The sequence below is a fragment of the Protopterus annectens genome, chromosome 12.part0 (genome assembly GCF_019279795.1).
Source record: "Protopterus annectens isolate FY-2018-M chromosome 12.part0, PAN1.0, whole genome shotgun sequence".
NCBI classification, from domain to species: Eukaryota; Metazoa; Chordata; order Ceratodontiformes; family Protopteridae; genus Protopterus; species Protopterus annectens.
Window position 1 is genome coordinate 678,879,993 of NC_056746.1, and position 12,415 is coordinate 678,892,407.

The following is a 12,415-nucleotide window of genomic DNA, read 5'->3' on the forward strand; positions in this document are numbered from 1 at the left end:
CACCTATAACTAACCTTCTTGTAGTCACTAAACCTTTAAAATTCACTAGTGTACATATAAAGCCTCTCCTTTATTCAAGAGAGACATCTTCTTCTAACTAATGGCTTCAGGTCATGCACTTGCGTGTATCAAGCCACAAATAATATTTTTCTCTAACATGGATGATGATTTTGTCACAGGTTTCTTCGTTCTGGATCCTAAATCTGCCTTTTGTCAGGTTGATCACCCTGTCCTTCTAACCTTTCTGTTACATTATTTCATTTTTTTTTTTATACCAGTCAGATTCAAGCCCTGTTTAACCCAGACCTTTAATTTGCTGGCATTATTTACATTGCAGTACTAGCCTTCTCAGTGTCCATCAATAATATTCAAAGCAACCCCTTTCCCATTCCTTCTACTTACTCTATATGTTTATCTTGTTTTAAATAAGAGTGGGTGGTGTCTTTCAGCTTTTCCCAGTTAGGGGTCGCCACAGCGGAACTGCGGTCTGCTAATGATTGGCAGTAGATTTTTACGTGCCGAGTTGCCAGCTCTGACGCACAACCTTCAATGAAGGTATGCCCATTCACGCATATCTCCACACAGAAGATGGTCTAGATGAGAATCGAATGGGACAACATCTTACTGTGAGGCGACAACGCTACCGCAGCACCACCACTGCAGTCTTGTTTTAAATAAGAGTAAGACTGTGAAATTCTAAACAAATAACAAACAGGTATTAACAACCTGTTTACCTGGTTCCATGAAGATTAGGACTAATCCACCTCCTTTAACACCTGATCCAGAATCTTTGTCACCATTCAGAGATGTCTATCCCTATTCCTCCTTCAGATTAAAGATTATTTTAAGTAGAACCATTTATTGTATTATCTTTTGCAAATATTTAGAATTATCTTGGATCTCCCAATCACAATGCAAACACAAAGAGGCTCTAGATTAAAAAATTACTTTCACAACTTAAAAGTTTCTCATAAAATGTTCTGACTATTTATTTCAGCCATTCAGCTTGCTGTAACTATACCAGTCCTTCTCATGAGGAATGATCATGTTCATACCCTGGCCACAACGTGCATCTCTCAAAATATTGGAAATATTTAGTTAACACTCAATAAAATTTGGTGATTCACTATTCTCTCAAATGATGACGTAACACTGTTGCCTCACTACTGATAAAGCTATTCCAATATTGTGTACAGTGATCTGTAAAATTCTTAATCTGAGTGTCTGTTTTCTACTACCTAACAACTTTCTTCTCACTTTTTTAACCTTTCAGATCACAGAGAACTGGTTGGTGTATAGATGTAAAGTGACATGGAATTCTCTTGTCCTGCACAAGAAAGTTCTTTTCTAAATGTATTCCTGCTGTCTGGCACTCTTTTCCTTCTAAAATCAGGTATCTGCCTATTCTCTGTGGCTTTAGAAATATTCCCCACAACTTCCTCATGCAAACATTTACCTGCAAACTCTTCCATCAAATCTGTACTAACTAAGCTTTTGCTATATATTTTATTATTATCTCTTCAGTATTATTTATTTACTTATTAGCATTTGTTTACTGGGAGGTCTATTAGGCTAGGGTAAGCCTATTTTCAGTATAGGTCCAAGGAGAAAAGCTCCAGAAAACAAAACATGATAAAGCTACAGAATCAAAATACAGACATCAAGCAGTGATGGTACAGAACACTACACTACAGAATAGATGATACAATAAAATAGATAATACTAGTTATACAGATGTTAGATTTTAAGTATGCAAGCCAAACAAGAATATAATTGATGACATGGGATAATAGCAAATGTCTGAACAATGTATAGTATCAGCCTGCCTCCTGTTCACTTAATTGTTACTACTGCATATTACTTAATGCTAATTTTCTATTTCTTGTCTTTCTTATCAATTAATATGTGAGACAATAATGATGTTTTCAACAGTTTCCCTTTGCAATAACTCTATTGTTATTTTGTTTTCATTTCTGTATACTTTGCATGCTCTGTGATTATTGGTGTTCTCTGTTGTAAATAAGCTATATGATTATTTTAGTATTGTAAATTTAATCCATTATATAGACTGGCTTGTTGAAAAACTATTCTGCTGATTTTGTGTATTTTGTCAGTTTTTATTCTGTCCTATGTCTCATGATGTGGCTGAAAAGATTTCTTCAACCAAGCCTCCCTCATTAACAAATCTAAATCAATTAGTCAATTGATAAATAAAAACATGAATGTTGTGTTCCTCCAATACACTTTTAGCCTTATGAATTTCCTCACGCAAAATCTCGCATCCCATCAATCCTATCCCACCAAAAGGTCCCACTCACTCCTCCCATTTTCAACTATTCCACAGAAACCTACATGTTACTTCCCTCTATGATCCATGTTAGAGGTAACTCCATGTACTTTCTTCATCGTGGCAAATCTCAATAAAACTACCTAAAACCTTCTACAAATCCACCCCTATCATTTTATTACTACCCCTACATACATATATACAGATATTTCAAGGACAGGCATTAATGCCCTTCTAGCTTGCCAATATACCAAAACACTTGTTCCCATAATAAGTGTCCAGGCTGTTTTTAAAAATATCTATACTAGTACTTGCTTTAATGTAATTTGGTAGTCTGTTCCATGCATCAGCTACTATGTCAGAGAACCAATTAGTACACTCCTCATTCCTATACAATCTTCTACATAGGTTGTCTGATGATTCTCTAGTACTTTTTGATAACCCCAAACATTCCCAGAGGAAGTTGTCCCTAAATGCCCTATACACTTGAATAAGATCCCCTCTTAGATATCTGTACAAGTTCAGATATTTTAGTCTCTTCCATAACTTAAATTTTCACATCCATGGATGCCCTTGGTATATTTCCTCTGTACTCTTTCCAGTTTAGTCATGCTTGTTTTCTTATAGGGTTTTCATATTGTTATTCCATACTCAAATTTGGGTCTAATGTAATTAACAAACACTGACTTCATTATTTTTGATTTCCTAGACTTTATAAATCTTTTTATGCAACCTATAGTTCTATAACTATCATTAACCAATTGGTTGTTATGATTAGAAAAGCTCATAGCTGAATCTACCCATATATGCAGGTCCTTAAATTAATCTACTGTTTCAATCACTGTGTGCTGTATTAAATATTCACCATTCAATTTATGTCCCCCAAATCTCATATGCTTAGTTTTTGATGTATTTTTCAGTATGTTATTCTCCTGTGTGCAAATGGTCAACTTAGTCAAGTTATTTTGCAGACATTCCTTATCTGTAATACATGCAATCAGTTTACCTAATGTCAGGTCATCTGCATATAAACTGTAGAACACCTCACATGAAAAACGTTAGGTCTGAAAGATACAATCTAAACAAGTAAGGGCCTATGACAGAGCCCTGTGGGACACCTTGACTGTAACCAAGGATTTCACCTGACCAGTTGCTGTATGTTACTTGCCATGTCCTATTTGTAAGCCATGCAGCTATCCATTTTATCAAGAGTACATCAGTAGCTAGTTGTACTAATTTATTGATAACTGTTTTTTATGACCCTGTCAAATGCTGAAGTTAAATCTAAATAAACTTCAACACAGCACAATTTTTCATTCATAGCTGTTTTATACTGTTATAGAACATCATGTTACATATGGTAATAGATCTATTTTCAACATATGCATGCTGATATATTGTTTCAAGTCCCAGCCTAGCCAGTTCTGACAATAACTTATCCAGTATTACCTTCTCCATTATGTCTCCACAACATGAAAGTACACTTAAAGGTCTACATGACTCTGGGTTTGTCCTTCTCCCCTTTCCCTTGAAGATGTTTAATAAGCGCATGTCTCCAATCTTGAGGAATCTCCCCATATTTATATGACCTAGTGAATAACAGATATAATGGTACCATAAGTTCTTGCTGAAGTGTTCTTAGGTCATTGTTACTAATTCCATCCCCCATGTTTGCTTTGTTCTGAGAAGTAGTATTGAATCCAACTAGGTCCCTCGCCCATTTCATGCCTCCTAATAAATACAGAAAGTCCTTGAAACAAAATAGACCAAGTAAGCATATTACTTTCATAGCACAGCCCATCTGAAGCCTCGATACAAAATGACAACCTACATTTATACCACTTCTTCCCACAATATAACTACTACTTAGATGCCAGACCAGGCTAATGAAATTGTGGTGGTACTCTCCCTCTGTATAAGTCACTTATATACTCTTCTTCTGTATAAGTCACTTATAAGTACTCTCTTTCTGTATAAGTCACTTGTATACTATCCTTCTGTATAAGTCACTTATAAGTACTCTCTTTCTGTATAAGTCGCTTGCATACTATCCTTCTGCATAAGTCACTTATAAGTATATGACTCATTGCCCAAGCTAATGCTATCTCAGATACTCTGCCAGTTTGCCTTCTAAGCAAAATTCTCACCAACAACAAGAAATCTGTTTATCTTTCAGTAGCCTGCCTCCTTCCTCCATCAACATCAGAAAAGTTTAAAAAACATTATTGACTATATAAGTTCGAACCTAGAAAACAACACCAACCTTATAATAATAAATAATTTCAACTTACATCTGTTTAACATGATTCAAAATTAGCTCACAGACATCCTGACTGGTCTCAACCTCAACCAGCTAGTACCCCAGTTAGTACAACAACCCTCACAACCTAACTGTATAAAGACAGTCACTCTCGCCTGCACTTAATCATCATTAAGTCATTCTCTAGTCTCTGATGTAAATATCCATCTACCACTTATGAGTGATCACTGCTCAGTGAGCTTCCGCAGGACATTTCCCCTCACAGAAAAGTCCTGCAAACTTAATCACCTTTAGACCAGAATTAGTGCCCAATATCAGCAAACTCAAAGAATCATCCTAAACACAAAATACACTAAACATCTTACAGAATCTCTTTCTAAAATATTTAAACAAATCCAAAATTTCTGCTTTACGATAAAATCTCAGTTATACAAGCCAAAAAAAAATGAGTGAATAACTAGTGAACTCAAATCACTTTCACAATTCAGAGATTATGCCTGGAACATATGGAAAGCCAACCCAACCCTCACTAACAGATAACACCACACTAAACTCAGAAACTTTCAAAACAAGCTCTAAGATGAGATAAAAGCCAGCACGTGAACAAGCAATACAAAAGTCCTTAACTAGCTCCACCTAAACAATTCTGGCATGAGGTCAATCAGCATGAAGAAACACTCAAACAAGTCCATTAAATATTCTAGCTTCAATTTCCATCAGAATTTATTAATCTACCCACACTCCTTGCCACTGTCACATCTGCTACTAAACCACATCTCTGTCTTTCCCTGTTTTAGTTTAAACATATCAAAATAAAATGCATAGAACAACTTTTTCTACAAATAAGAACTGACCATCCCCAAGATTTAGATGGCTTCCTTCCCTGCTCATGTGGCATTGCAGTAACTTCCTCATAATAACTTTGTAACACACAGTCAGTCTCTACCTGACATAAAATACTTTGCCAAATATCTAGGAAGAGATATAATAAACACACTTCCCTAAACAAGCAAATCGCATCAAAATTTGTCATACAGATCAATCTAAATACTCCCTAACCTTGGCAGAATTCAACAGAAAATCAAGTACTCACAGCTAACCCTGTACATCAGCACCTGCAACCTCCTCTACTACAAACAACATGGCTTCTGGTCAGGTCATAGAACACTAACAGCAGTATGGACATTCATCGATTATATCTCATTAGGTATGGACAAAGGGCAGCTCACTGATTTTATTTATATATATATATATATATATATATATATATATATATATATATATATATATATATATATATCTTGCAGATGAATAACCCTGTAGGTAAGCTAGTCAAATTTTCCTTTTTTAACCATAGTGCATGTTCAGGATGACCAACAGTAAAATGCAAAAGAGAGTAGGTTTGAACAAACAGAGGTCACAAGTCAGTAACAATAACAAGGCAATATCAGAAAATGGTTACACAGCTAAGAATGTTAAAAACAGTATAGTACAGTACAAATGGAGCTAATACACAGCTAAGCATACAGCTATTGACAATATTTATAGAAAGTACTTACCCCTAAGTGATACATTGACAAGCTTCAAATTCCCACCAAACCCATTTAACTACATCAAATGCGTACATCATCACACTATACCAGCATATAAACAACTGCTTAGATGCACCTGTACCTCATAGGAAGTGCAGGACAAACCTCAGAAACAAACCCACATGGTAGAACCATAATATCAACAAGTTTTATAATAAAAATAAAATAATTTTAATCAAAATTAAGAAGAGTAATTCCCAAAATGATAGAATCCTCGTCACTGAAATAAACAAACAACTCAGTAGTGTAATAAAATCCACCAAAGCCAAGTCTGAGACTAAAATACCTAGCCAAACCAAAGACAGTCACAAGACATTTTTTAGTTATGTTCATAATCTCAAAAGCACAAAGCAGCAATGTACTGAGCTGATTGCGAACAATGTCACTTACACTAATTCTGAGGATATAGTGAACCTGTTGGTCAGTAAATTTAACTCTAACTTTACCCCTCTCTCTCCCCAAGTTATAAAAGTGTTATCAAAGGCTAAGAATACTGCATTGATGGGTTCTGAAAATATCCCTGGATGCATCATAAATAGCATGAAGCACAATTTAGCCACACCCCTAACAACACTGTTTAGTCTCAGCCTCCATACTGGTTTTGTACCACGTGAATGGAGATTAGCTGCAGTCATTCTCTTGCATAAGGGAAGACCTTCCCCAGACCCAGGCAATTACAGATCCACAAGTCTGATCAGTTTCATAAGCAAAGCCATGGAAAGACTTATCTGGAACTAACTGATCAGGATGTAGGGGACCTCCAAACACTGGACCCATCTCAGTTTGAATTTGTCAAGTGCAGGTCATGCTTATTTAAATTGGTGGATTTTTTTTTTTTTGAAAAGGTCACCAAAGCAATGGATGAAGACAGCTAGTACACACCACATACCTCATCCTGGGCAAAGCTTTGACACAATTTCCCACTAAGGCATTGTATAAAATCTAAATAAACTGGAAATAAACCCCCATGTCACCCGCATGACTGCCAACTGTCTCACAGATAAGTCACAAATAATCAAAATAGTGGAATTCACTTCCATAAAGAGACCAATCAAAAGTGGAGTCCTCCGGGATTTTGTGCTGAGATCTGTCCTGTTTATCATCTACTTTTCTGAAGTAAAAGCCAATACCAAATGACTCTGGATGGCTAAGTTTCAGATGACTTGAAGCTAGAAGCAGTCAGTAAAATCCGCAAATGACTTAGCCATCCTGCAGGAAGGTCTGTCCCAAATAAATAACTGGTATCAACATCATGGATTGAAATTAAATGCCAAAAAATGCATTATTGTCTCCTTTGGAAGTCGTCTACCCCAGGGAATTACCACACTGACAATATGTATTTATTTATTTATTTATTTATTTATCTTTGTGTACTGGGAAAGTCCAACAAGGTAATACGCATTTTTAGTGGAGGCCTGGAGAAAATAATTCCATTTGTTTACGTTGCATTATACTTAGTTCCAGTTAAACACAGAGTAGTTACATTTCTTTTTATGTTTATGCATGTACAGTAGCTACATTTATGCATTATAAGATTTTACAGAGGTGGAAGTTACTAAAGTGAACTCTCACGTGCAACTTAGTGGATTGTATGGGCAGCAGTTATGTATAAAAATTGTTTTGTCATTTCAAAGAGAGGTTGAGAGTATTCTGTCTAAGGAGTGTATTTAGAGTATCGTACGGTGAGCACAAAGTCTTAACCTAGTGCTGAGCACACACAGGACCAGGATTGGTTAAGATAATGTTTATACAGTGGTTTAAAACTACTGAGTTTGTCAGAAAGTTTTGTTAGTATGCAAATACGATTTCAAAGTTTAGCAATTTATTGGGAGTAGAACGAGTCTCCTGCAACATTATTTGACTTAATTGTGAGCAGTAAAAATTTGTTACTAGAAGAGAAGTCTCTTGCTAGGCAGTAGGGCATTAATATTTTTTTTAGTACAGGGCATTTTTCTGGATGATGAATGAGTTTGTGTACTGTAGTTAGTTGTGAATAAGTTAGGTAGTTGTGCAGTTCAAGCCAGTTTAATTGCTTTAAGCTATGACAATGGTGCATCCTCATAGGATCATATGATCATAGGAGGTTACTAAGCTAATGGCCCTGGGGCCCTTACAAGCCTAACCATGTTATACTCTTCTTTCCTTATAGACCAGGAGATATAGTATATATTTGTATGTAAATGTATGATCAATGCTGACTGCTCCTATCAAGAAGATTCACAGATGAAACCCCGGGACACATTTGTGTTTCTCATCCAATAGTCATATCCAAAACCCATAAAAAATACAAAAAACAACCACACTCAGGAGCCAGGAAACTGCAAAGATTTTAATGTCTTCTGGTACCTCGGCTATACAAGCCTTCACAGGAATATATTCATGACAATAAGCATTATATTTTATAAGAACATCAATTAAATAATTAATCAATTAAAAATATTCAAAAAGGTTTTTAAAGAACCATGGTAACTTCCATAGTCACACAATTACAAAGTGAGATTCATTTCCAAGTTCAAACCCCTTAGGGGCAAGTGTGTCAAAATTCAATATAAATCTGCTTTCTAAATTAAGTAACTTTTGAGAAAAATTTCCACTACTCTTACCATTAGGTTTAGCTAATACACAGAAAAAGAATGACGCAATAACTCCCCCATGAATTGTATTAAAATGTTCAGAAATAGGGTTATCCAGCCTACAGTTCCTCACATCACCTATATGCTCAAGTCAGTCATTCTATATCGTAGATACATAGCGATGATTTGATTTTTATATGTAAAGGTAACATTTTGGAATTTGGTAAATTTATTCATGTATTAAATCACAATAAGTTTGGGTTGGAATTTACTTTTCATGTAAATGTGAGTGTTATACAATTTTTGGATATAGAGTTGTACTTAGATATTCACAATAGAGTTCAGTTTAGACCTTTTAGGAAAAAAACAGCAACCAATAATTTTCTGCATGCTAGTAGTGCACATCCACCTCACCTTATAGAGGCTCTTCCATATGTTGAATTTAGGTGTATTTTTGAGCATACATCTGAAAATTACCTTTTAAAGCAAGAGTTCTGTGATGTCAAAGCAAGACTTTTGGCTTGTGGGTACTCTGAAATTTCCATTAAGAGTGGTGAAAATAAGTTAGTCAAGAATAGTGACCGAGTTGATGGCAGATCTGTTCAGAGTTTAAGTAGGTCTACAGCTTCTGATTATGGGGATAATGTTGATCAGAAACTATTTTTTGTAACAAAGTTTTCCCTTTTTCGCAAGTGTTAAAAAGTGCTGTGGATAACTTATGACTTATTGTTTGTTCTAGTGATGGAGTGGGCCATTTGTTCCCTAAGAAGGTCACCTTTTCTTATGGAAGATACTCTAATTTAAAAGAAATGCTTAGTTTAAAGTATAATATTGGGTCTATGGTAAAATAGATTGGTATGTTCAAGTGTGGAAAGTGCAAAGTATGTTCAAAAGTGAAATATTTATCAGGTGATGTAATAAATGGTGTAAAATATGTGGCTACAGATAGATTCAATTGTACTTCTTGTGGGGTAGTATATATTGTGGGTTGTGGTTGTACACCACCTAAATGGTATATTGGTCAAACAAAACGTAAAATAAAAATACGGATTCTTGAGCATATAGGTGATGTAAGGAACTGTAGGCTGGATAACCCTATTTCTGAATATTTTAATACACTTCATGGGGGAGTTATTGAGTCATTCCTTTTCTGTGTATTAGCTAAACCTGATGGTAAGAGTAGTGGAATTTTTTTTCAAAAGTTACTTAATTTAGAAAGCAGATTTATATTGAATTTTGGCATACTTGCCCCTAGGGGTTTGAACTTGGAAATGAATCTCACTTTGTAATTCTATGACTATGGAAGGTACCATGGTTCTTTAAAAACCTTTTTGAATATTCTTAATTGATTAATTATTTAATTAATGTTCTTATATAAAATATACGGCTTATTGTCATGAATTTATTCCTGTGAAAGCTTCTATAGCCGAGGTACCAGAAGACATTAAAATCTTTGCAGTTTCCTGGCTCCTGAGTGTGGTTGTTTTTTTTTTCTCATCCAATAGTCCAAGTTATGCTTAAACAGGTTTGGTTCATAGAGGAGCTCTGTTCAACGTGAATTGGTAGTTTATTCCAGAGGAGTGGCAACCTCTGAGAGACTTATTTGTCTCTCCAGCAAGTCCTATTTATGTCACAAACTAGGTTAAGGTCCCCAAGAGTGAGTGAATCTTGTTCTATTTGACTTTTGGATGTGTAGCATTTCCATTAAGACAGAGTCTGAGACTGATCTGTAGGCCAGGCACAAGCCACCTCTAAGCAGTCAATATGTTACAGAGTACAGTGACATTGATTTCAGTCTGCCCCCAGTAGGATGTGTGCTGAAAACCCTAAATTTTATTAGTGAGAAGCCTCTGAGGTCTTTCCAGTTGCTGCAGGTGTCTGGTGAAGTACATGCAAAAGAGAGCATTTACTCTGTTATAGGTCTGATGAGGGATTAGTACGGGGAGTTATATCCTCCTTTGCTGTGGATGCTATGCCTTTATTTATGAGATGAGCAATGTAGAAGGCCTTCCTCACCAGTCTGGACATATGCTGATCAATGTTAGGCAACTGTCAACTTGTGTTCCCAAATCTCTCACCACTGAGTTTGAATTTAGGGTATTATCATTAATATTGTAGATTGCAAGGACAACCCCCTTGCCAAAGTGGATGAAAATGCATTTTTTTGTGTTGAGTTTAAAACCGTAGCTTTGGCACCAGTCATATGTCTGCGTAAGCCCATTTTGCAGTCTGTTGACATCATTCAGGGATTCAATGATTGCCCCTAGTTTACACTTGTCAGAGAACTTTGTCAGCCACAGACCATCTATTTTGCTTGAACTTCTGAGAACAAGATTCCAAACAATAGAGGGCTCAGCACTGATCCCTGTGGCACACTACTGGTGACAGGTCTGCTGGTATAAGTGGAATTCCCAATTTTGACTGTGTGTGTTCTGTCTGTGAGCCAGTTGGCTACCCACCTAATGACATATGGGTTGATCCCCAGCTGGGTGAGTTTTTCAATGATGCCTGAGTGGGGGGTTGTGTCAAAGGCCTTGGCTAAATCTAGATAAGCAATAGGCACTGATTTGCCTTCTTCCAAGGCTTTGATGACATTCTTGAAGAAGTCCACCAGGTTTAGCAGGCATGATCTACACTTGACAAAACCAAACTGGGTCAGGTAAAGAGTTTGAAGGTCTACTATATCTTTATTAATAAGGTCCATGATGATTCTCTCCATGGCTTTGCAGATAAGGCTGGTTAGGCTTATGGGTCTATAGTTCCTAGCATCGGTTGATGGGCCCCCTTTGTGCAAGGGGATACAGTTGCTGTTTTCCATTCAGCTGGGACAAAGCCAGTGCTTAGATTGTGGCTGAAAAGAGTACGCAATGGTTCCACTAACTCATGTTTTAGTTCACTTAGTACTCTGCCTGAGATGTTATCAGGGCCCATAGAGGCTGCATTTTTGGACTTGGAGAATGTGGTTTTAATCATACTAAGTGAAAGACTGGTGATAGGTAAGCTATGGGGTATGACTGGTGGGGACTGGAGAGTGAAGCTTTTGCCGAACCTATCTGCTAGCAGGTTGATTATTTCCACAGGTTCAGTGTGAGTGTTGTCATCCACTACTAACTTTGCACAACTCTGGGCCTTCTCATTTATATTGTGGATGTAGCTAAAGAATGTCTTATGATTAACCTTAGCTAGGGATGCTAATTTAGTTTTGTAGTTAGCTTTACAGCATTTTATAAGATGTCTAATTTGCTTGTTCAAGCTATGGAGTGTATTCTTCCACTGCTGAGACCTTTCCCTCTTGCTTTTAAACAGCATTTTCTTCCTCTTATTGTATGACCTATTTATGCTGGATGTCCACCGGGGTCGCTAGTTTGTTTTCTTGAGGACATTGTTTTTATCCTATCAGGTACGGCTGAATCAGTACATTTGCATAGGTGTTTATACAGGACCTCAGTATAGGAGTCATACCTCTCAACCTTTTAGAGCCAGAAATCTGGACAAAGCCATAAATAAAAGTGGGACAAATGCCCCAAAATAGGGACAAATTTTAAATATTGCTCTTACAAACTTAGAAAGTTGATAGAATAACAGGTTTTACATTAGCATGAATTTTCTGAAGGGTATGAAGTCTGAAACTCACATGTCTTTCATTATTTTCTAACTTTAGTCTTTAATGATTTGCCACAAATGCTCCAAAAAAACACAATTT